At 39.1% G+C, this 23,546-nt stretch overlaps 1 long non-coding RNA gene across 1 annotated transcript in view; it reads right to left on the reverse strand.

Annotated features, from left to right (window-relative positions):
- The window catches only part of LOC141424914 (uncharacterized), a 252,528-nt gene extending 238,929 nt beyond the window's left edge, over positions 1-13,599 (reverse strand). Inside the window, exon 1 of the long non-coding RNA XR_012449862.1 lies at positions 13,499-13,599. This is a non-coding gene — a long non-coding RNA (uncharacterized lncRNA). The remainder of the gene's footprint in view (positions 1-13,498) is intronic.
- Between the last annotated feature and the right edge of the window lie 9,947 nt (positions 13,600-23,546).

Genomic DNA, 23,546 nt, shown 5'->3' on the forward strand with positions numbered 1-23,546 from the left:
ACACCTCTCCTTCCCTGTCTGCACCTGAGAGACATCTCTGCCCCCAGGCAATGCAAAGAAAGGCTATAAAACCCAATCTCCAACCTGACCCATGGGATCACCGGTTTCCAGGTCCCCCTGCATTCTCCAATATGCCATCTTTCTCTTCTCTTCTCTACAAATAAAATCTTTCCAACCTCTGCTGTTGGAGTCCACCTGTGTTTTCATCCTCAGAGCGGGCTCAAAAACCCTGAGCACCTGAATTCCTGCACGTGTCATCCGTGCATCAGAAGGAAAACTTAAGAAGGTGAATATGTTTGATGTACTCTCTATACAAGAATGAATATAGAATTTTTCAACCAGTTGAAACCATCATTAGAAAAGGACTAAGGTAGAATGAAGAAAAATAGAAGAGATGAACCAATTGTGGTTACAGTGCATATATACATGGAAATGTCACAAGGAAACCTCCTGTGTAGCTACCTTTATCTCAAACAAGCAAAAATATCTATTTCTTTTTCATTTTTCTTCTACAAAATTGGAGAACAAGAGGGCAGAACAGGGTGGGGGAGGTTGGTACTAGTGGGAAGGGAGAGGTGGTGGGGAAAGGGTGCAGAAGGGTGAATATGGTGAAAATACCGTGTATACATGTATACAAATATAAAAAAATCAGACCTTTGAAACTATTCCAGGAATGGGGGTAAAGGAGACTGATGGAGGAGGTGAATTCAAGTATGATATATTTGATACATTGTATAAACTTTTGTAAATGCCACAATGTACCCCCACCCAGCAAAAAAATAAAATAAATAATAAAAATAAAAACAACTTAGTTAGAAAGTTGAAAAAAAGGGGGTCAGGGGGCTGTTGGAGTGGCTCAAGCAGTAACAGCACCTGTCTAACAAGTGTGAGGCCTTGAGTTCAAATGACAGTGCCATGAGAAAAGCTTAGTTGAACTCAATCATGTACATAACTAATGTACTCCCTTCAAAAGGTAGTCATAGTCATATAAAGCCAATGTTTCATCAGGGAAGAAAAGTATAAACTACAGATTTGAGCTTTTTAGTCAAAATGTATGACATTGGTGTATATTCCTAAAACCTGGCAAAAAATCTTAGGCCTCACCCACTATTCCCATCTACCACTCACTCAAAGTGTAGAGTACACATTTGTTTTGGATATGATGCCAAAAATAGAACACTGAGCTCTCTGGAGGCTTTTTTTTTTTTTCAGTACTTGGGTTTAAACTCAGGGCCTACACCTTGAGCCACTCCACCAGCCCTTTTTTGCAATGGACATTTTCAAAATAGGGTCTCACAAACTGCTTGCCAAGACTGGCTTCAAACCATGATCCTACTGATCTCTGCCTCCTGTGTAGCTATTATTACAGGCGTGAGCCTCCAGTGCCCGGTTCTCTGGAGGCTTTAGCCAGCTGTGGTGAACACATATAAGATTTTTGTTGTATTGATGGATTGTATCGTGTTAAAGTATGAAAAACTATTAAAATAAGAAGTATCAGCTACAGTGTGTTATGACTTAGTAACCAGCCAGAGTATGACAGGTTGATATGCTAATAAGCCAACCCTAAGGTGGTGGCTGATATGCTAATAAGCCAGACCTAAGGTGGTAGATGATATGCAAACAAGCTAACCCTAAGGTGACAGTGTGGATAACAGGGGTGGTGAGATCACCACCAGGCTACAAACTTAGGCCAGAACCCAAAACCTCGCTGGCCTCCTCGCCTATCAGAGACCACACTGTCAGAGTCTGTCCTGAGGCCCTGACGTGGAGACAGCCTCCACTTGTGAGCATGCCCCTTCTCTCAACGACCACTGGGAGTCACTGGTGAACCGTGACTGGACCTGCACTGAGGCGGCTGTGAGGATCCCTTGGAGCACAGATACGCCCCTTCATCAGCTGAGAAGACATCTCATGGTGAGCAAGACTTGGGGGAAGGTCTGAGTAACTCCTGGCTGGCTAGGGTAGAAGAGACAAGCATTAGGATCCATAGGAAAGTGCCGTGTGAATTTGTTTGAATAAAAACCCTGTTTTCTGAAATAAGAGTCTCCGGAGTATGGTCTGTCTGTACTCAATTGAACCAATAAGCCCTCGTGACACCAGCCAAAGATAGCTACAATGTGCAAGGAGAAAACTAAGACCTTACAGAGAACATAAGTCAAGGATCTTCCCAGTACTTTTTGTTGTCCCAGGTAAAAGAACTGGGAATAAACTTATCAAACGAAACCCAGCATCCTCTACCTGTCCATCTTACATTCAATTACTGGGTAATCTGAACTGTTTCAGAGATGGGTTGAGCTGGAAGTCACAATGAGTCATAATAGAGGACATGTTTTTGCAAATAGTACTAAGTTTCATTTGGGAGCGTTCATTAAATGTCAGATGTTGCCAAGCATTTTATATAAATCATCACATTTTAATATCCACAACTTTTATCTCCATAATCTCTATTTAACAGAAGAAAATTCAGACAAACAAAGAAGAGAAGCTACTTGCCTGATCCTCACAGCTCACAACTGGTAAGTTTGTTTCCTTGCAAAATTTATACCCTTAAATGAATAAATATTTTGTTATAGTGGTGAAGACTATTTCTATTTGTAACACTTTTGTTTGGTAATTGTAATACTATTACACTTTGGACATGTATGGGTTTTCATGCAATCCCATTTTGACTATAGGAATGGTCCCTACTTGTGCATCTGTTTTGGAACTGAGCCAATGAAATAAAGAGATGGTAGGTCCATTTTCTCTCCACAAATCATTTCACATTCTGCTGTAAGTAATCAGATCACACACCAAAACAATGAACTCAAACAATGTTTTTTATTGGTAAAAAATCTGAGAACTAAAGAGTTAATCTCTGAGAACTGCATCTTGTCTGCTCAATTTACTTACTCTCTTGCAATCAGAAGAACTGAAACAATTACTCCAATTGCTATCAGGCTAAGATTTGAGTTTGGAGTACGACAAAGGACTCATGGGGCTTGGACAATTTCCTCAGTGTGACCTGGGGATGCAATTCTGTCCAAAAGAAATATGTCAATGATAACTCTTATCATTTTCAGATCTTTAGGTTTATAGTAGTAGCCACAGAGCAATTTTAAAATAAGTTATTCCTTTATGGAAGACCTTCTGCAAGCACTACTTCAATTTACTCTTTGTAGACTTTAAGGAAATTAAAATGTCACCAGAACCTCTTTTTCATCACTAATTCTCATTATAGATGAAAGATGAGACTTAAAGCACACAATGTAACCCTAAGTCACACAAATAGCATATCAGTATTTATTAAAAATATACTCTGCTTAATTCTATCAGACCTTTGAAAAAGAACTAATACCAACCCCCCTTAAACTGTTCCACAAAATAGAAAGGGAAGGAAAACTGCCTAACACATTTCTATGAACCCAGTAATACACTTATCCCAAAACCAGGCAAAGACACCTCCAAAAAGGAGAACTATAGGCCAATCTCCTTAATGAACATTGATGCAAAAATCCTCAACAAAATAATGGCAAACCGAATTCAGCAACGAATCAAAAAGAATATTCACCACGACCAAGTAGGCTTCATCCCAGGGATGCAGGGGTGGTTCAACATAGGAAAATCAATAAACGTAATAAACTACATTAACAGAAGCAAAGACAAAAACCACTTGATCATCTCAATAGATGCAGAAAAAGTCTTTGATAAGATCCAACATCATTTCATGATAAAAGCCCTAAGAAAACTAGGAATAGAAGGAAAGTTCCTCAACGTTATAAATGCTACATATGACAAACCTACAGTCAGCATTATACTTAACGGAGAAAAACTAAAACCATTCCCTCTAAAATCAGGAACCAGACAAGGATGCCCACTATCTCCACTCCTATTCAACATAGTACTGGAATTCCTAGCCAGAGCAATTAGGCAAGAAGAAGGAATAAAAGGAATACAAATAGGTAAAGAAACTGTCAAAATATCTCTATTTGCAGACGACATGATCCTATACCTTAAAGACCCAAAAAACTCTTCTCAGAAGCTTCTAGACATCATCAATAGCTATAGCAAGGTAGCAGGATATAAAATCAACATAGAAAAATCATTAGCATTTCTATACACTAACAATGAGCAAACTGAAAAAGAATATATGAAAACAATTCCATTTACAATAGCATCAAAAAAAATCAAATACCTAGGTGTAAACCTAACAAAAGATGTGAAAGACCTCTACAAGGAAAACTATACACTTCTGAAGAAAGAGATTGAGGAAGACTACAGAAAGTGGAGAGATCTCCCATGCTCATGGATTGGTAGAATCAACATAGTAAAAATGTCAATACCCCCAAAAGTAATCTACATGTTTAATGCAATTCCCATCAAAATTCCAATGACATTCATTAAAGACATTGAAAAATCTACTGTTAAATTTATATGGAAACACAAGACGCCATGAATAGCCAAGGCAATACTCAGTCAAAAGAACAATGCTGGAGGTATCACAATACCTGACTTCAAACTATATTACAAAGCAATAACAATAAAAACAGCATGGTACTGGCAAAAAAACAGACATGAAGACCAGTGGAACAGAATAGAGGACCCAGATATGAAGCCACACAACTATAACCAACTTATCTTTGACAAAGGAGCTAAAAATATACGATGGAGAAATAGCAGCCTCTTGAACAAAAACTGTTGGGAAAACTGGTTAGCAGTCTGCAAAAAACTGAAACTAGATCCATGTATATCACCCTATACCAAGATTAACTCAAAATGGATCAAGAATCTTAATATCAGACCACAAACTCTAAAGTTGATACAGGAAAGAGTAGGAAATACTCTGGAGTTAGTAGGTATAGGTAAGAACTTTCTCAATGAAACCCCAGCAGCACAGCAACTAAGAGATAGCATAGATAAATGGGACCTCATAAAGCTAAAAAGCTTCTGTTCATCAAAAGAAATGGTCTCTAAACTGAAGAGAACACCCACAGAGTGGGAGAAAATATTTGCCAGCTATACATCAGACAAAGGACTGATAACCAGAGTATATAGGGAACTTAAAAAACTAAATTCTCCCAAAACTAATGAACCAATAAAGAAATGGGCATGTGAACTAAACAGAACTTTCTCAAAAGAAGAAATTCAAATGGCCAAAAAACACATGAAAAAATGCTCACCATCTCTAGCAATAAAGCAAATGCAAATTAAAACCACACTAAGATTCCACCTCACCCCTGTTAGAATAGCCACCATCAGCAACACCACCACCAACAGGTGTTGGCGAGGATGCAGGGAAAAAGGAACCCTCTTACACTGTTGGTGGGGATGTAGACTAGTACAACCACTCTGGAAAAAAATTTGGAGGCTACTTAAAAAGCTAGACATCGATCTACCATTTGATCTAGCAATACCACTCTTGGGGATATACCCAAAAGACTGTGACATAGGTTACTCCAGAGGCACACCCATGTTTATTGCAGCACTATTCACAATAGCCAAGTTATGGAAACAGCCAAGATGCCCCACCACTGACTAATGGATTAAGAAAATGTGGTATCTATACACAATGGAATTTTATGCAGTCATGAAGAAGAACGAAATGTTATCATTCGCTGGTAAATGATTGGAATTGGAGAACATCATTCTGAGTGAGGTTAGCCTGGCCCAAAAGACCAAAAATCATATGTTCTCCCTCATATGTGGACATTAGATCAAGGGCAAACACAACAAGGGGATTGGACTATGAGCACATGATAAAAGCGAGAGCACACAAGGAAGGGGTGAGGATAGGTAAGACACCTAAAAAATTAGCTAGCATTTGTTGCCCTTAACACAGAGAAACTAAAGTAGATACCTTAAAAGCAACTGAGGCCAATAGGAAAAGAGGACCAGGAACTAGAGAAAAGGTTAGATCAAAAAGAATTAACCTAGAAGGTAACACACACACACAGGAAATCAATGTGAGTCAATGCCCTGTATAGCTATCCTTATCTCAACCAGCAATAACCCTTGTTCCTTCCTATTATTGCTTATACTCTCTCTACAACAAAATTAGAAGTAAGGGCAAAATAGTTTCTGCTGGGTATTGAGGGGGTGGGGGGAAAGGGAAGGGGCGGAGTGGGTGGTAAGGGAGGGGGTGGAGGCAGGGGGGAGAAATGAACCAAGCCTTGTATGCACATATGAATAATACAAGAAAAAAAATAAAAATAAAAATATACTCTTAGCTGGGATCCAGTGGCTTATGCCTGTAATCCTAGCTACTCAGAAAGCAGAGATCAGGAGGATCAGAAGCCAGTGTTGGCAAGCAGTTTGTGAGACCCTGTCTTCAAAAAGTCCATCACAATAAAGGCCTGGTGGAATGGCTCAAGGTATAGGCCCTAAGTTCAAATGCCAGTTCTACAAAAAAAAAAAAATGGTATGGTATCATAAAAAGATATTTGGACTTTGTTCTGGTTTCTGACACAGAGCTCCTAAAACCCTGGAATTTCATCAATGATAAGGTTGATATGAGTATCATGTGTTTTAAAGAGGCAACTCTTGTCAGGCCTATAGATAGATTCAAGATGGAGGCTGCTTATGAGAAAGACAAAGTCTTGACTAGAAGCCTGGAAATTTCTGCCGCACCTCTTGTTCTACAGTGTGGGGAGAGAGTTCATTACTAATACCCATTAATTTAATGAATCATATCTATACTGTTAGTCCCTGACTTAAGACAACTTGACTTATGACTTTTTTACATTATAGTGATGCAAAACTTACTCATACAACCATTCTGGTTTTCATTTTCAGCACAAAATTAAATAAATTACATGAGATATTCAACACTTTACTGTGATGTTTGGTAGGTTAGTTGTATTCAATGCCCTTTCAGTTTACAATATGTTCAACTTACAGTGGAGTTATTGGGATGTGAAACCATTGTAAGCTGAGGAGCACCAGTGTGAGAACTCTATAAAAACTCCCAAACAATGGAGTTCAGAGAGCTTGCAGATTGATGAACACATCACAGTGCCAGGAGGGTAATGCGCTGAAAGGGCACAGGAGCTCTGGTCATCTCTTCCCTCCTTGCTTCACCCTCCATGTCTTGCCCTGTACATCTCTTCTGTTTGGATTTCCTGAGATTCATCTTTTATAATAAGACAGCAATTGTTAAGCCTCCTTGAGTTCATAGAGTCATTCTAGCATCACCATACATGAGGAGGGGACCACTGGAAGCCCCAATTTATAGCTGGACAGTCAGAAGTACAAGTAGGCCAGGACTTATGATTGGCATCTGAACTGGGGTAAGTCTGGTAAGACTGAGCCCTTAAACTTCTGGAATCTGGTGCTAATTCTTGGTAGATGATATCAGAATTGAATTCAATTGTTGGTGTCCAGAGCCCTGGAGAATTTGCTGGTGTAAGAAAACACACATGCACACACATACACACATACATAGTTGACTGTTTGTTGAAGTAAAAATAGCTCAATTGGTAAGAAAATTCTGAAGGAAAATAAAATTTTAATGTTTTGGAGTTTAAAACTAAAGCTATAATTAAAGATTTAGGTTCACACAAAAACCTATACACGAATGCCCATAAAAGCTTCATTGGTAGCCAGTCACTGGTGACTTATGCCTATAATCCTACCTATTGGGGAAGCTGAGATAAGGAAGACTGTGGTTTGAGGGAAGACTGTGGTTTGAGGGCAGCCTGAGCAAATAGTTTGAGACTCCATCTCCAAAACAAAAATCAGAGCAAAATGGCCTGGAGGTGTGGCTCAAGCAGCAGAGCACCTGCTTTGCAAGAACAAAGCCCTGAGTTCAAAACCCAGTCCCACCAAAAAGAAAGCTTCATTGGTAATAGAAAATATTTATCTTGATTATGGAGGCAATTAGATGAGTTTATATATGGTATTAAGTTGCAAAGAAGTAGAAACTCACACACGCAAATAAATACAAGTTAAAATTAGTAATAGGTAAATAAGGTTGCATAAACTTAACACTAATAATTTTCTCCATCTTATTTCACATATAACACAGAACCAACTAGTAATGATCAGCTTAATTCACTAGGAAACAGAAAACTTGCAGTTTTCACATTTAGCATTAAATCTCTAAGTTCCATTAATATCCATTCAGAGAACTAAAGCAATATTATGCTATATATTTATTATACTACTACCTTAACTTTAAAAACTTTGAGTATGAAAGTATCATATGCTGGGGAAATAACAATATTTATTGTATAATGTGAGCTGTGCTCGACACATTGATGTGTTTGTGCACAGTGGTCTGCTTGCATAAGAAATGTTCCCTCATCCCTGTGGTTGCTATGGGAGTAGCTATTTTCAAAGCTGTTGAATTTTATCTGATGAAGACTGATTGTTAGCATCTCTTCCAACTACACAAGCAGTGATATCTCCTTCTTAGCTTGAAATCAGCCACGGTGAGAGTATTTACACCACAGAGATCCACAGGCACCACAAATGGTTGCACCTTCCCCTTCCTACCCCAAAAGTCTATTGTAAACATTAGCAGCACTACACTGCATTTAGTATGCTGTCACTGTTCCTGGCTACAGTCATTTACACATAGGTGGGCACCAGACTCTAGCTGAATCAATTCAGCCTTTTCCTGTAATTTATGAAACAGGAGCTGAGAATAAAAGCCAATTTCTCTCCAGCAGCTGAAACAGGAATAAGAAAAACTTAGGAAATGCTGGAGAGAACAGGGGAATGTTTGTTGTTATTTAGATTAGAGAACCAATGACAACAGGCCTAGAAAGAGGAAATGGAAAATAAAATAGTATAGTTATATAGAGGTGAGCAGAGATGAAAGGTGGCAAGGTAACTTAAGAATGTTTGGGCCTCTCCTACTTATTCCTGGAAAGCACCTACGTGTCTATCCCTGGGTTCCATTAGACATTTCATTTTCATTATAACAAATTCCTCTTTCTGCTGATTTAATTGAAACAGGATTTCTAAACTTTCCTAATCCAAACTAGTCCTAATTAATATGTGGGCCTCGTGCATTTGCTAATGTAGCAAAGGCCCTCACATGAGAGCTGGAGAAGGTTCCTCTTTGCCAGGGAACCAATAGTTTATTTCAGTTGGAAATTTGACTTCGGTGCTGTTTCTATGGCTCGAATATAGTCAGTCCTACCTCTTTTCAATTTGGTCTATCATTCTTTTTTTACAAAATGACAAATTATTTGTCTTATTGAACAAACTTTCTCTTGTTAACAAGTATTTTTAACTTCCTGAAATCTAAGTAACTTTTTCTCCTGCTTATATAAATATACCATCTGGTTTGCTAAAACAGGAGATAATTTTATAGTCCTTGTGCTCAGCTCAAACCCGCTATTTACTTAAAGCCATACTTAATTCACTCCAAGACAAGGACACGGTTGAGCCGGTTCTGTCCTGTGCAATGGGATCTGGCCAGTAGACTGAGTGGAGTGGGGATGGATGAAGTCACCCCAGCCAAGAACATATAGTCCTATGAATTCTTGTGACTCATTTACCATCCTTTATACCATATTCTCTTGCTAGCTTCCTTTTCTCCTTTAATGTAGTGAAATCTCTTGAGAATGGAGAACTGCACCCTTTCAAGTGCCTAGAACTCATCCATATGATTTGACCAATGAGTACCTGATAAAGGAAATAATGTGTTTATAGGTGTGCCAGTACCCAACAAAGTAGTATGAACCTTTAGACACAAGGCATTTTTTATTTAAATTTTTTTTCAACTTTTTTATTTTATCATTTTTACATTTACTCACATGTGTATACATTGTTTGGATACCTCTCCATTCCCCCCACACCCATTTCCAGGCAGAATCCGTTCCACCCCTCTTTTTCGATTTTGCTGAAGAGAAAACAAGAGATAATAAGAAAGACATAGCATTTTTGCTAGTTTGAGATAAAGATAGGTATACAGAGAGATTCCTAGCATTGCTTCCATGCACATGAGGCATTTTGATTAATATGCAGACCTCACTTTCACTACAAGTGAAACATCTCTGTACTTCCACAATATCTGTCTGCCAAAACATTGAGATAAAATGGCCATAAGAATGGCGTTAACGCAACATCCATCTCACGTAAGAGTAAAGAAGGCATAGGCTAAAACCAATCTGAGACCAAAATATTATTAGTTATTTGTTGAAACGTAAAGTATTTTGTGTCTTGAATACAAAAGTAGCCAGATAAAGGAAATAAACATTTTAATCAAATACCAAAGCAAGATTAGAGCAAATTGAAGAATAGTAAATTGCAAATGGAGGAAAATCAATTCCATAAAGCATGCCACAAAAAACCCAGTATGCAAAAATGCTCTGTGAACTTGAAAGATAATAGAGATATTTAATCCAATTCTGTATAGACTGTACTAGCAAGGCCATTCTTCCTGACCTCCTATGCTATGATTCAGATCAACAAGTATCATGAAGCAAGAATAGGCTCTAATCCACAGGCAACATTCAAACCATGATGTGTTAATTTCACTCCAAAGATTAGACTACTGGAGCTATATGACCCTTACCTCCAGGGACTGTATTTCAGTATCTCAGCCAACTTCCTAAACGTCCTTAGGAGCCAGCTTCCCAGTACACACAAGGCACATGTTGGTGCATGTTTGGAGCATGAATCATTAAGAATAGATCTGGATGCTGGATCTTGATTTTAGAATTCCAGGATGTAATATCAGCATTAGAGAGTGGCTTCAGTGAAAATTACTTGGATAGAAATTAGCTTCCCCTTCTCTTCCTTGGCAAAATGCCCATGTGGATTAACTGCAACCTATTGGTGATAATTAGATTCTTATGTGACTGCCAGTGGATTCTAGTCCTTATCGGCAAGGTTGCTCAGGAAATGGGCTCAGAAATTCCATATAATTTTATTTGACCTTCACAATGTAAGCTGAAGAACTAGCCTGGAGGGCTGGAGGTAGTGGTTCATGCTTGCCATCAGCAAAATTATGGTTCAAAGCCAACCCTAGCAAAAAGCACAAGACTCTGCCTAAAGTTACTGAAAAGTAACTAAAGCAAGAAAGGGCTGGGGCATATGGCTCAAGTGGTAGAGCAAGCATGAAGCATGAAACCCCAATAATGCAGGAAAAAAGAAAAAGAACACACACAGCTTAATTACCTCGTTTATATCTTAAATCAGTTCCTTAAGAATCAAAATCTCTGACAATGTGCCACACAGATTTCCTTATACTTAAAAGCAAGTAAGTGCCCAGCACACTGTAATTCCACCTATCTGGAAGGTAAAAGCAGGAGAAACGCAAGTTTAAGGTCAGTCTGGGCAAAGATTTTTGAGACCCCATCTCAAAAATAAATAACAAAAAATGGCTGGAGGCATGGTTCAAAAGCTAAGATGTTTCCTTAGCGTGTACTAGGACCTGGATTCAATCTCAAGTACCACAAAAAATTACAAGCAAATAAATATAGAAAACAAATAATTTTTTAAGTAGAAATGACAAATTTCCTTCAGGGGCCATAGCTAGATACACTGAATTCCTTGGCACATGTCAATGTGACACAAGGAGTAATTAGTGGCCATGGAGTCCTATCCTTCCTGTAAAAGAGGTGGCTGATACTTCTGTTATTCCCTCCCCCTCCCAGCATCTCACTCGGCCCACTCCTCTCTACAAATATTCCCTTTCCCAGATGCCTGGATTTTGGTACTTGAATCGTCCCAGGACACAAAATAAATCAATAAACTAGTTCACATTCAGGTATTATTAACTAAAACATCTTATATTCTGTCCTCTAATATCCCTATTTCTTATTCCACACTAATGATAATTTGACCTCTCCCTCATGCCATGTATTTCCCAGGATTTCTGTGTTTCCTAAGACTTACCCTTCTCATGGTCACTTTGCTCTCCAGTCCATAGTACCAAGAGGATCTCAAATCACCTTCTACAGTTCAGCCTCTTTCTGCTCCACACTAACTCAAATGTGAAATTCAGCTACTTGCCCTTGATTTCTATTAGAAAGCATTTTTTATGGAGCTGATTTACTGGAGGTTCTGGGGAATGCATAAAGTCTATGTCAATGCAACACTGATTACCTAAAATTGAATATTAGGAGTACTTGTTCTTAAAAATATTCCCTCACCTGAATCTACCAGTTCAGTCTGTAAACTCCAGTCATATTGTTTAGCTGGTTAGCCTTGCCTCTCTACCACTCCTGCCTGACTGTTGGCAATCCCTCTGCCTCAGGGCTTCCAAGGTTCTTCCTCTAACCTCTACCCTAACTGAGACCTCTCTTTTTGTACCCCATCAATCCCAGTCCTCAGCTTACCAGTGGGCATACTCTCTTCCCCTCTCACCTCTAGTAAGAAATGTAGCAATTACTTCCCTGCTGATGTGAAGGATTCCACCCTCTATTAGAGTCTGTTTCAGTTTCATGTAACAGGTTTTTGTTTTTCCTGTGTTGGGTCATCCACTAATATTTAGCACAGGTTAACTCTCCTGAATAAATTTCCCTAATCCCCAGCTTCCACCTAACCTTACTATCTTGACCCCCACTCAGGTAAGAGCATGTTTTCTTACAATGTACTAAAAATACATATTGTAGAAACTTCTGCTCCTGTAGGACTCAATATGCCCCTCAAGAAAAGGAGCCAAATTATATTTGTTTTCTGAATGCCCTGTTTCCTAATAAAGTGCCTGTGATTAATGTGCTTAATAAATGTTTTCTGAACTTTTTAATTCTCACATGTGAAAAGGAAAATATTTAATATCTTTTTAAGCTATTACTCCTAACTATTCACCAAGATTTAGTTCAAATATTGTCTCTTCTGTGGACCTTTCTCTGGGTTCTCACAGTACTTTATACATATCTTTATTGTAGTAACACAGTTTGTTCACATAAATTGGTGGGCTCCTTAGGGAAAGGAACCCATGTCTGCTTTATTACAAGCTCCCAAGTTCCCCAACTTTTGTGGTACAACTTTGTGCTGGACCACAAAAGCATTAAATAAGTATTTATAAAATAAAAGGGGAGCCCGGCACCACCAGTGCCTCACACTGTAATCCTAATACTCGGTAGGCAGAGATTAGGAGGATTGAGGTTCAAAGCCAGGCCTGAACAAATAGTTTGTGAGACCCTATTTTGAAAATAACCAACACTAAAAAGGGCTGGTGGAGTGGCTCAAGTGGTAAAGTGCCTCCCTTGTAAGTGTGAGGCCCTGAGTTCAAACCTAAGTGCCACCCAAAAGAAATTTAAAATAATAAAATAAAAAATAAAAGAGGTGATAGAAAGGGAGGAAGAAAGTAGGGAAGGAAACAAAGAAGGAAGCAAGTATCAGAAGAAAGTAGAAAAGAAGAGTGAGAGAGTATAATGTTATTACTTTCAGCTAGCATTTGGTTTGAAAAAAGCAGCTATAATTTTTAAATGATTCATAAGTGTCTCCCAAAAGCAGGCCATAGAAACCAAAATTTCTCTTCCCCAAGGTGTGTAATAGAATCTAATCTTCCCCTGTCTTTCTGTCTTGAAGCTGACCATAAAGAAATTCTCTAACATACCTTCTTTGATAGTAGATCTCAAGAGCCTCATTTCAGAAGATGCTCTCCCTCATACCCAGGAGTAAATAATGCTGCACAGAGAAAGGAATGTTGCACAAAGAAGCCAAGAAGAAACCGAACAGACAGGCCTTGCTGGATTTCCCCACTCGGTCTATAAGCATTCTGTCATACTCTTTTATCCAATCACATTGCTACAAGGTTGTCCATTCTTCAATCATACTTGTATTCAATCACCATGAAATCCCTAAAAGTATAGGATTTGGTGAACTTCTGGACAACTGAACATGTGGAGGATCATAGGAAAGTGAACAAGAACTCATCTGCATACCAAGAAGATGGTGCACCCAACTACGGGAAGACAAAACATCCTGCACTCAGGACACTTCCATAACTCTCTTATTTTCACCTGTTTTTATTTGTATCCTTTAAAATATTCTTTTTTTCTGGGGGGGTGGGAGAGACTGGGGTTTGAACTCAGGGTTTCTCACTTGAAAAGCAGACTCTCACAAAGGAGATGCTCTACTGCTTGAGTTACAACACTGGTCCATTTTACTCTGGGTGTTTTGGAGATGGGGTCTCAAGAACAATTTGCCAGATTGGCTTCACACCAAACTTCATTTCTCAAGATCTCAACCACCTATGTGTCTAGGATTACAAGTGCATGTCACCAGAGCCTGGCTAAACCAGTTATTAATGGCTTAAATAGGCAATGTCCCTCACTGGCTCATGTGTTCCCATCTTAGTTCCCATCTTGGGGTGGGGAGGGGCAATTTTGGTAGGTTCTGGCAACTTTAGGAGTAGAACCTACTTGAAATAGTTCCCTGGGGACCTACTTTGAAGGCTATACCTGGTGCTCAGTCCCTCTTTCCCCACTCTGTTCCTGTCCACCATAAGTAAACAGCCACCTTGGTCACATACTCCCACTGCCATGATGCTCTATCCAAGTTCATGGAGTCATATATCCATGGACTGAACTCTGTGAAATCAAGAACAAATAAATAATTCCTTCTGTTAAGTTATCCTATCAGTTATTTGGGTCACAGCTACACAAAAGTAACTAATACACCAGTAGACATAAGTAAATATTTCCCTGAGTTCTGTGAGCCACTCTAGCAAATTAATTCAGCATAAAGAGGGGTTGTGGGAGCACCAATTTGTAGCCAGTTGGTCAGCAGTCCAGAGGAATGGTATTTGAAGTGGAGGCAGTCTTGTGGGAACATGCCCTCAATTTGTGGGATCTGATGCTATTTCCAGATAGATGGTGTCAGAATTGAACTGAATTAGAGGATGTCTAGCTGGTATCTGCTGTACAATCAATTGCTTGCTTGCTGGTAGGAAAAAGGCCCCCACACATTTTGGGATCACAGAAGTGATCCATCAGTGTTGTAAGCATACCGTAGGAGAAACTGAGTGTGTTTTTCCTCTATGTTATCAGAGCAGGTTTTCCAGGGCTTTCCAAGTCAAACCATATCGTTAACTATATAGTATGCCTACAAATAAAATCAGTCCTACAATTTTATTGCTTATTTAACTCCACGCTCCACGGAAGAATATACATACTTCAAAAGCACAATTTTCACAGTATACATTAACTCTCAGCATACCTAAGAGGTTAGAAAAATGTGATCATTTCTTAACAACATACAAACACAATTTAAGAGGAAAAGGATAAATGAATTAAGCGCTCAGTAGAATTAAATTAGGATGCCTGCTTTATACCTGGTGACTAATAAATTTATTTGTTAGTTTGATACAAGAAAGTTTTCAATTAGCCTATGTGTAGTGTTAACTGAAGTACTGTGACATGCCACAATAATTTGTCACATTTCCATTTCATTTATGTGTTAGAAAATATCTCTTCTCCCTTTTTGCAGTCTTCATGTCTCAAATTTTAAATGTATATTCAGGTTAGTATCTGGTAAACGTACCATTTAGGCCAATCTCTTTATTTAAAAACCAAGGAACAAAGTGAAAGAAGTAGGAATCGGGATAACTCATTTTGTCATTACAATTTTATAAGAATTCTACTGACTCACTGAAAATGTTCTTCAATTAAAGAAACTCAATATCTAAAAGTGCATGCTTTGTTGAGAGTTACCACACTTGTTTGGAGAATGAGTAAGAACCAGGACTCTGAGAAAAGCTGAGTTCCTGTCCCAGCCTACCACTGTCAAGTGGACAGTTGTGAAAAAATGCCTTTCCTGTTTAAAATTCCATTTCTTTACCTATTAAATGAAGGTAAAATAGCATCTATCTCAAGGGATGTATGGAAAAGTCAGTAAAAGAGCACATGGAAAGCTCTTGGCAGAGTACAGGCAGTCAACAAATGTTATTACAATAATATCATTGTCTTTGTTGTAATCATGAGTATTGTACACCTCTCAACTGGTCTTCTTAGGTCTGGCCTCACTCACCTCAACGACCAAAATCTTCTTAAACACCATTTTCTAGTTAATATTCCTAAATTTTTCTTCAGTATTATCACTTTCTAACTTGAAACATTTGAATCAAAATTATTCACTGAACGAACTGTAACCCTGTCATTCAAAGTCTTCACTATTTGACCATTTCAGGATTGTCACTGATATGCTACCTCCTCTGCATGTGGCACTTCCTTATTTGCTCTCAGTGTTTGCCTCCATTTATTATCCTTCTTAGCTTTTCCTTAGACATACCACCAGCCCTACAACCCTTCTCCTGCCAGTTGAAATTCATGTTCTGTTACTACTGAAAAAATTGTCACGAATTTGGTAAGCTAAACAACACAAATTTTTTATCTACTATTATTTGTCTCCCAAAGCTACACGCATTAAAAGATTTGTCCCCAGTGTGGCAATGTTGAATTGGTGACATCTTTAAGAAGTAAGTCCTAAGAGAAGCTAATAGTAATGGTAGCTCCTCCCTCATGATTAAGGGTTAATGCTGGTCTCTGCAGGAGTTTTCATGAGAGCAGCTTGCTATAAAATGAGGTCACTTCACATGCTTGGCCCCTTTTATGCAAGGCAATTTTTTTCTGTTTCTGTGCCATGGTGTGATGTAGACAGGGAGGCTTAGCCAGGATGCTGGTCCCATGCTATTTGGTCACCAGCATCATGAGCCAAAGAAACATCTTTGTAAGTTACCCAGCCTCAGGTACTTGGATAACATAAAACTGATACATTATCTTATAGTTCTATAGATTAGAAGGCTGACATGGTCTCACTGGACTGAAATCAAGGTGCTGCAATCCATTCTGTAGGCTCTAGAGAAGAATGTGTTTTCTTGCCTTAACTGGTATCTAAAGGCCTCCTACATTCCTTGGCTCATGGTCCACTTCTTCTATTTTCAAAGCCAGCAACACTGCATATCTTTGACCCACTTTTGTCTTCTATAGTCACACCACACTCTGACCACAGCCTCGCCCCATCTCAAGGTCCTTAAACCGAATCACAACTTCAATTTCCTTTTTGCCAGATCAAGTAACACAGTCACAATTTCCAGGCATTAGAATTTGCACATATTTAGGGGGGGCGTCAATATTTTGCCTACCTCACTATTCATTCATTTGTAATCTTGGCACTCTAATATACACTTAAAGGAATTGTAATTGGCACAGGTAGTTTCAAACATAGCAGCATTAGATTTATAACATTCATTCTCTGTAACTCTATTTAACTCCATTCTATGAAGTCTATGCCACAGAAACTCACTTTTATTCATTAAACAGAATACTCAGTGAAAGTATGCTACATTATAGGTATTTTTATAGTTACGAAGAATAAAGAGAAAGCCCTTGATCTCAAGATCCAGTACAAAAAGGCAATGAATAAACAAATATGTATTACACCAAATAATGACAGAAGCTTTTTTTAATTGATCCGACCAAAATCTTTAGCTCCTTTCTGACTTTTCCCTTTTTCTCATGCTCCATATCTAATTCATCAGCAATCCTATTGGTTCTAGCTTCAAAATATGTCAGAATCCCACTTCATATGCATAAATATACATTCATAAAAATATTTCCCAAAATAAATCAAGGTACTATTACCAGATAAAAAGAGAATGAATGATAAGAAGGAAAAAGCAAACAGGACATTTGAAACTTTGGTACATGGACCATGCCCATGTATGAGTAAACTTATAAATGATGAGATGGTAAATATTTTAGGCTTTGCATACATTTGGAATCCATCATTTAGAATCTGTCACAACTACTTAGCTCTGCCATTATATCACAAAAGTAACTATAGACAATACACAAACGACAAGTATGGTGTTAACAGCGCCAGTGCGGTCTGTGATCAGAAGACCTCCAAATTCTTATGTCCCACTGGGAAGAATCCATTGCAGGGCACATGGGTATAAAGGGAGTTTATTAAATGTTAGGGAAAGAGAAATACAAAGGGGAGCATGGTGGGCACAGGTGGAATCTGGAAGCAGAGAGAGGTGTTTTCTCTCTCAAATACTTTTAAAACTTACACTAATCTATGAAAAAGGGAAGAACTAGGTGATTTCCATCCAATAATGAATAAGGGGGAAGGGTGTGGGTGGTTCTGGACAGGTGCAGGTGGTCTGGGCGATCCCTGGGCAACCTGCATATGAGTCCCAAACTTTCCCTATTCCTAGCCTGCCTCAGTGCTAATCAGCATTTTGTCATTTTAAAAAAATATCTGAGATAATCTGTTTAGAGAAAAGGTTTATTTTGGTCCATAGTTTTGGAGGTTCCATTCCATGATTGTTGGTCTCCTAAGTCAGGCAGCACATCATGGCAGGAGATGGCAGGAGTAAATGGAGGAACAAAGCTACTTACCTCATGGCCAGGAAGAGAGAGGAGGGAGTGGGGCTCAGGGTCCCATAATCTCTCTCCTTAAAGGCAGGTCCTCAGTGACCTAAGGACCTCACACTAAGCCCACCTCTTGATTCCACCAGCTCCCAATAGCACTATCCTGGGATCAAGCCTTTAAAATATTGGCCTTTGGGAGAACATTCAAGATCCAAACTACAGCAAATGACTATGTTCTCATAAAATCCCAAATACTATACAATTTTATCTGTAACACTTTCAATACATATTTCTAAAAGACAAAACTCATTTTAAAAAATATACCCATGTTGGTAGTAAATGGTAAGCCAGATGCTATACTGTGCTCATCCTTGCCATAACCAGTCTTATTCAAACATCTTAATATTAAAAAGCATAAAAGTACATAGTCCTTCATGGATTAAATGCAATCAAACACTTGCTCTGAAGCATTCCTCTATTTAATTTTGTGCTGTGAATTCTGTTCAGACCCTCCCAAGCCCATGTTGCCTCTGCTGATATGACCATCCTCTTGTGTACTTGCTACTGATTCAGAGCAGTAACTGTCACAAGATAGGAGCTAGCTCTAATACTCAGAATCTCCTTTTTTGACCCTTCTTTCAAGTAACAAAATTTAATCCCTGGATAGGATAGATGTTGGGGTCAGATGGTAGCAGAAGGTCAGAACAGAGCATATAAAAATAATTTGCATAGAATCTAACTTTTCACCTCACTCAATAGCTCAGACTACTATGATGTAGTAACTTTATTCAAACCCTAATGTGGCCTGTTAAATTTTGGACTAAAAATTATTTTTCTTTAGTGAAGACATTGCCAAGTGAATGGATTTAGAAATTTTATTGACTGCCACAATTTTGGCCTAAGAGCCAGTTCAAACATAAATGTGCAAAGCTAAATTACACAATTTGAATCAGTAAAGTAGTTGGATGAGATTCAAAATTCCTGGAGTGATTCCATATTGATTTCATTTTACCTAAAAGCACATTTTAAAGCAAACATGAATTGAAAGTAAATATCTCAACTGGATAGTAACTGCAATTTTCTATAGAAGTCATTGTGAGACCCTTAAAGTCAATTGTCTTCTTCTAGTAAGATAAAATGGAGGCCAAGCATACTGGGAATATCACATTTGTAAGAAGCTCTTCTCTCTTTATCACCCACTTTTAGGCATTTTCTATATTCCTGCCAAAAACACTCATTTCTCTTTCTGAGGCTCTTCTTCCTCATGAGCACTTAGACAAAGATGTTGCCCAGGACCCTTACTCCTGGCTTTCTACAATAAAGCAGAAGATAAACACTTTCCAAATATACTGGTGACTTACATGCATTACCTCCATTTTCCTTTTTGACACAGCCAGGTCCTTCTAGGATTTCTGTGCATTCCTGGGGTTTATCCCTTCTGTCACTAGTGTACCTGAGTTCTTGCTCCTAACAGTCCTTCAACCACCTCTCATGACTGAAGCACTCTATCACATGGAACTCGGGTTTACTTCCTTGTTTTCTGCTTACTCTACACACACAGGCACACTTTTTTTTATTTCACCCTTCTATTCTCAGCTCATGAATCATTTTGACACCAGAGTTTTAGACCCCATGCCCAAACTCCTGGACTTCCACATGTCAGATCTGGCCACCTGCCCTTATACATCAAATAAAGAGGCATGGAAAAGGGCAGAGAAAGGAGATTTATTACACAGCTCAGGACATACCATGGGAAGAGGCAGAGTGAGCACTCAGCCATCTTCAGGGTATAAACATGAGCTATAGGTTTAAATAGACAAAGAACTGGGTACTGTTGAACGTAGTTTCAGTCCCTGGTCATGAAGATGCTATCGGTTCTGTCGTTCCTGGAATCCAAGGCGATTGCAAAATGAGTGCAGAGAGAATGGCTTAGAGCAAAGACAGATACAAAATGGAGAGATGCCATGCTTTCCTCCTACTTTCAGTTAATTCGTGGGCCTGAGTAAGGAGTCTGAGCTTTTTAGCAAAAGAAGTTTGAGCACCTCGTAAAATTTCTCTACTATTACAAAGTTCCTGACTATAGACTGTGTCCCACCAAAATCCACAGGTTGAAGTCCTAACCCTGGTATTTGAGCTCTCTCTCTCTCTCTCTCTCTCTTTTTCCCTCTCTTTCTCTCATATGAGGACACTAACAGGAAAGTGACTGTCTGCAAACCAGGAAGAGACCCTCATTAAGAGCCCAGTCCTTCCGGCACCTTGAGCTTAAACTCCTAGCCTCCAGAACCATGGGAAATACAATTTAGTTAAGTTACCTATTCTGTGGTATTCTGCTGTACCAACTAGAACTAAAATATTCCCCATGACAGAATAAATGCTAATGCTCATTTAAATTTTAAATTATAGAGATAGAAAACAAGCATATGAAAAGGTAATCATCATCTTTGATCATTAAGAAATGCTAATCCTTTATTTTATTATTGTTGTATGGGGGGTACATTGTGACATTTATAAAAGTTCTTACACTATTTCATGGTTAAATTCACCCCCTCCAACATTCTCCTTTATCCCCCCCTCCTTCCATTCCTGGAATATTTTCAACAGGTCTCATTTTTCCATTTTCAGACATAAGTACATAATAATTCCACCATATTCACACTCCCTGATCCTTTCCTTATATACTACCCCCTCCCACTGGTACCAATCCCTGGACAGGACTTGTTTTACCTTCCTGTACACCATTTTTTTTAAAAAAGGCATTTTTGTTTGTTTAAGACAGCTATACAGGGAGTCTCATTGTGACATTTCCATGTATAAATGTATTATAACCCAAATTGGTTCATTCCCTCTAAAGAAATGCAAATTAATCCTACATTGAAATACAATTATGTACCTATTACAATGTCTAAAAATATTGTCCATACTAAATGTTGTCAAGGATATAGAGTGAAAGAAACTTTCATATACTGATTGTTAGAAAGTAAAGTTTCCTTGGAAAACAGTTTGGCTGTTTCTTAAAAAATTAAACATAGTGCCAGGCATGGAGATGCATCTCTATAAGCTCAGTGTTCAGGAGGCTGAAGCAGGAGGATCATGATCATGAGGACAGCCTGGGGTACATAACAAGACCTTTTCTCAAAAAAAAAAAAAAGGCAGGGGGTAAATGTATAATCATATGATCCAGCCACTTCACACCTAGGAATTCACCCAAGAAAAAATACTAGTTTATGTCCACTGTGTGCATGAATTATCACAGCAGATTTATCTGTAATAGCCCCAAACTGGAAAGCACTCAAATGTCTGCCCAACACAAAGAAAAGGATAAATATATTGGAATATACTTATACAATTGAATACTCCTCAACAATAAAAAGCAATAACTGTCAATACACACAAAAACATGGGTGAATCTTGATAGGTAGCAGTTAGACATAAGCAGTGGCCATAAGAGGAAGACAGAAAGAATTCATTTTAACTCAACTTCCCAACTCCACTGATCTCTATTTAAGATCAGGTAGCCAGAGCCCAGAGGTTATCACAGGATGATTTAAAGTTAGTCGATACCCTGAAGCTTAATTCACTCTTTACCCAAGAGTAATCCATACCCTAAACATCAGCTATGTCTGGTGCAGGAAGGTTTTCACATGAGAACTTAACAAAACAAAATCTCAGACCCAAGAACTAGACAGAGCAAAGGTTAGGGATTTCAAGCAGATTTTCTCTTTTAATTTGAGTAGGAACAATGATCCAAACCCATGAAATCACCTCAGGAACCAAAATGACCCAAAGCTGAGTTTCTCAATGAATATTCCAACCTTAAAACCTGATCCTGTTGTTCTCACTCTACAGACAATCCACTTTCAGTCTGTTGAAAGTGTACCCTTTCCTAATAAACTTTACTACTATTTTAAATTCTTCTCCTGCCAGACATAAGAAACAAGACAATTTTCAAGGCCATTTTTCCAGTAACAAATCCCAAAATTATGTCAAGTGAAAGAAGTTAGACAAAAAAGTAAATTGCATATATACAGTATGTATACACTGATAGAACAATAATGTCACCCTTTGTAAATCGGTGGCCATTTTATCCTCAGACCTTACTTGAGAAACTCTCAAGGACAGCCCCACCCTTAACAGAAATTCTCTAAGACAGCCCCACCCCTACCAGAGACTACCGTGCATGCACTAACTTCCTTAACCTCTCCCTTCTATAAAAGCCACGCCTGGCCCAGAATCTGGGCTGCATCATCTTTTCTCTGGCAGTTTAGACCTGCCATTAAACTTTGCTCTATGGATGTGAGACTTTTCTCATGAGCTTTCTTTGTGAGTGGTGTTTTTCCTAACATTTGGTGCCATGACTCAGATCGGTTGTGCTCCTGGCACTGACCTTGCTCTCTCAGCCTTCCCCAACCCCCCATCCCCCTCTCTCTCTCTCTCTCTCTCTCTCTCTCTCTCTCTCTCTCTCTCTCTCTCTCAACTTCCATTCCCATCCTCCAGGACCTGAGCTGCTTTGCCAGAACCCCCAGTCCTAGAAAGTGCAGCTCCCTCACTTGCTCACAGAGAATTTCTTCTGCCTCAGCATGCCTCCAACCATCATTCACCACCAGCCAATCTTCCCTCAAGGTCCTCTCTCAGTGAGTCCTCCTCACATGCAGAGCCACAATCTCTCTCTCATTTCCTCAAAATCCTAGCACTAGGTCTTGGCTCGCTCCCATACCTAGTGACCCGGTTCCCTAGGACTGTGGACCTCCATAAGGAAGACGTTCCTCCAGGTGCTCCACATCTCTCTCTCTCTCTCTCTCTCTCTCTCTCTCTCTCTCTCTCTCTCTCTCTCTCTCTCCTGAGGACCTGATATTTTGGGGATGCCTGCCATATCTCTCCTCAGGTCAGGCCTCACCATGGGAGTTGGACCATCCAAGATTCCTTCAGACTCCCCATTGGGATGTCTTCTGGCCAACCTTGGGCCCCTATGCCTCACACCTGATCTTAAGCCCCAAAAGTTCATTTTTCTCTGTAATCAGGCATGGCCCCAATATGCATTAGACAATGCCTCCAAATGGCCACTTAATGGCACTTTCAATCCCAATATTTTAAGGGATTTATACAATTTCTGTGAGGTGGTATCTGGAAGGAAATTCCCTATCCCAATCCTTTCCCTATCTCTGCACCAAACCCTCCCTCTGTAATTCCTGTTCCCTTGCACAGGTTCTATTAGCCTCTAAACCAGCTTCTAAGTGAATCAAATCTTCTCCCGAACTGCCTCCTTCCCCATGTAAGCAGACTTCTTGT

This window comes from Castor canadensis, chromosome 7 (assembly GCF_047511655.1).
Source record: "Castor canadensis chromosome 7, mCasCan1.hap1v2, whole genome shotgun sequence".
In the NCBI taxonomy this organism is placed as follows: Eukaryota; Metazoa; Chordata; class Mammalia; order Rodentia; family Castoridae; genus Castor; species Castor canadensis.